Source organism: Bubalus kerabau, chromosome 1, assembly GCF_029407905.1.
Source record: "Bubalus kerabau isolate K-KA32 ecotype Philippines breed swamp buffalo chromosome 1, PCC_UOA_SB_1v2, whole genome shotgun sequence".
NCBI classification, from domain to species: Eukaryota; Metazoa; Chordata; class Mammalia; order Artiodactyla; family Bovidae; genus Bubalus; species Bubalus kerabau.
In genome coordinates, this window is record NC_073624.1 from 279559987 (window position 1) to 279563221 (window position 3235).

Sequence of the window (3235 nt, forward strand, 5' to 3'; positions counted from 1 at the left end):
AGGAGAATGCGGCAGAAACAAAACAGAAAAACTCAATGGCCCAAAGCGTGCAAAGAGAGATGATTTGCTAATACATATGTTACGGTGTTCTTGACAGACCAGAACCTGGGGATAGGAGTCAATGAAAAGAAGGTGAAGAAAAGAAGGATGTGGGGGACTCAAGTCTCTAGTGGAACAAGGGTGCTTTATTCATAGCAGTGTGTGCTTATATATTGCAATACAAGGAAGCTTTAGGCAAAAAATAAAGTGAAAAACACCATAACCAGATGCATAACAACAGTAACTAAGGGAATAACAATAGTCATGGGGCCAGAAGACAATCCATGTATTGGAAATAGGAACAAGACTAAGTAGTTTTACAGAAAAGTAAAAGGTTACTGAAAGGAATCCATGTATTTGTTCTGCCTCATGACCTCAGTCCTGAGAACTGCGTGCAGCTCTGTTTGGTCCTGTTTTCCAGGAACTGATAAGGAACCGAGGGCCCTTGAGAAACAGAAAACAACATATAGGCTTCCTTAGAATTAAACGTTCCCTGACAATTCCCCCCTTTTTTATTATTTTTTTGAAAAAGGCCCTGACCTATTGAATTTGTTTAGTGGGAACAATTTATGTTGAAAGGCATCTTTATGCAACAAATATAATTACCAGGACAATTACCAATGTTACAGCATCAGACCCAATACTATGAGTAATACTTTGGAACCATCTTTGAGGATCTAGCCCAGATAATTGATCAGCTAGCTATTCAGCTAAAGTTTCCAAATTATTGGAAGAGGGAAGACTTTTAGAGAAGGTTTCAAAGATTTTCTTTTGCAATAATTGTACATTTAGGGAAGCATTATCATGTATGTCTTGCAAGTGAAATTTAATTTGTTCCCAGTTGTAAGAACTATAGTTGAACTGAACAGGAGTGATACAAAATTGTGTAGAATTCAAATCACATTTCAGTATTACTTATTTTTGTAAATCTATTAATTGATCTCTGACTCATTGGATGGCTGTTTTTAGTTCTTGTATTTCATCTTGAATTTCCTCATCTGAGCCTGAGTGGCCCACATAATATGAGCATCTTTGGTCCAATTTTGAATAAAGTTTTGTGTTTGAATTTAGGTTTGTAAAGTGATGTCTGCAACAACCGCAGTAATGCAAATAGCTATTAATTCCAAAATGCCAAGACTTAACCATCCAATGAATTGTTTAGATCGCCAGAGTAATTTTGTGAGCAGCTGGGAGGCAAGTCCTGCCATGGGACCCTCTTTCCAGGGATTCATTTTTCAAAGAAACAGAGGAATTAAGACAAGTATACATTTTGTAATCTATACAAGTCACAAAGCGTAGAGGCTTATTAAATTGTAAGTTCTCTATAGCTATAACAAAAGGAAGAGGAACACAAGCTTGTATAAAATATGAGTGATTATAATGAAAGGAATAGTTACTATGAGTTGAAGAGCAAGCCCAGCAGAGCTATACCAGCCAAAGTCATGCCTGTCAGGGACCAGCTGTTGAAGCGCTCCTGGCCCTTTTGGCTCTCGGTTGTTGTATTATTTTCATAGAGTTTCACAAAAGTGTCCCAGCCACCGTTCTCCTGGATCCAAGACTCTAGGTGGTCATTTAGGCAGGTGGCCATCCAAGTTGTGCTCTGACTCACCAATACCTGCATCTCCTTGTCTATGCTTTCCATGCACAGTGCCCCACCGAAGGAAAAAAAGGCCACAATGCGACCCCAGCTCACCCCGTCCTGGAGGAGTTCATACATCACCTGTTCAAAGCTCTGATATGCTGTCCCTGGGGTGATGTGGAGCTGGGACGTCTGGTCGCTGAACGCCTGTTGCTACCTCAGTTCAAACTCATTGCCTGCTTCCCTCAGGGCTGGCTTTACTGTTCTCATGGGGATCACTTTCCAGGTGTCCAAGCTTCTGCTGTGGCCAGTGGCTCCATTCACCACAGGGCTATCCTCCAGGTGCCAAGATGGGTTGTTATTGATGGCATTGGGGTTTCCATATCTGATTTTGTCCCTTCCAAGGCCTCAGTTCTGTTCTCTTCCACATCATTAAATCGACTCCAGCTGTATCCTTTCTGGGAAAGCTTGTAAGAGAGAAAGTCAACCACCAGCCATCGGTTGCTCTGAGACATTTTCATAATAAGGATGGGTTTCACCAGTCTATTGTCTAAAATACCTGTAGTAAAAAAGGGGGTTATGTATATAGGTCCAATAAGTATGATTAATTAATTCAGCTTGAGCGGGGGAAGCAAAGCAAGCAAAGCAAGCATAGCAACAAAAGTATTTTCTGGATTCCGAGGCATTCCCTGTTGAGAAACCAGATTTCTAGCTTGATTGGTAAGGGTTTTTGTTTATCCCTAGGTAAGGAGATCATAAGGTCGATGACATTGAGGGCGGTGTTCCTTGCAGATTTTTTAGAGTCGCATGGCTTGTATTGGAATTTTTTTCTTCCCGGGAATTTAGCCGTTTTCTCCCTCTATTTTGAACACCAGATGCTCCCCTGGGGTGGATCTTTCAAAGAGAAAGCCAACTGATTTCGTTGGACCTATCTGGAGAAATACAGGCATACCCCTTTCCCTGTAAGATTAATTTCCTAGATTTCTATTGTTTAGTTAGCCCATCTTGATTCCAACCAGGCAGAGGGAGAGAAGTGTCTTCCAATTCTAAGAAATGTTTCTGCTTATGTCAAGATGCCTCCTTGTGATAAGTTTAAAAAAATTTAAAACAAATAAAGCTGTATTAACAACAGTTATAGGATTAAAGAATATCTTGTATTTAGAATCTAGTGAAGTCTGCTCTGGATAGAGAAGATAGAATTGTTCCTGTGTATTCCTCCTTTTTTAATGTTTTTATTTGTAGTTTTGGTGTGTGAAATGGGGGAGGTGTGGTCCCTAATAATAGATTGTAATTCAAGGAAAAGTTGTTGAATACTAGATTGATTAGAATTTATTGTAGAAGTTTTTATATTTTTTAAATACAAAAATTGAATATGAGGAGTCAGAAATTATATTGATAGGATAAGGATGTAGGTGAATAACCTGAATAAGAGCATATAATTTATTTTGTTGAGTAGAATGACATTTAGTATAAAAGACTATATTTTTTGAGAGGCCAAAATGAGGCTTTGGTGTTTTTAGTCGCATCTATATAGAAAACATCAGCTTGAAGTATAGGTTGTGATGCAACAATGTGAGAGATAATAAATGTAATATTTTTGAAGAAATTTCAAAGTTT

At 38.8% G+C, this 3235-nt stretch overlaps 1 pseudogene; it reads right to left on the reverse strand.

Annotated features, from left to right (window-relative positions):
- Nucleotides 1-1435: 1435 nt before the first annotated feature.
- On the reverse strand, nt 1436-2133 carry LOC129633578 (bcl-2-like protein 1; annotated as a pseudogene).
- Nucleotides 2134-3235: the final 1102 nt, after the last annotated feature.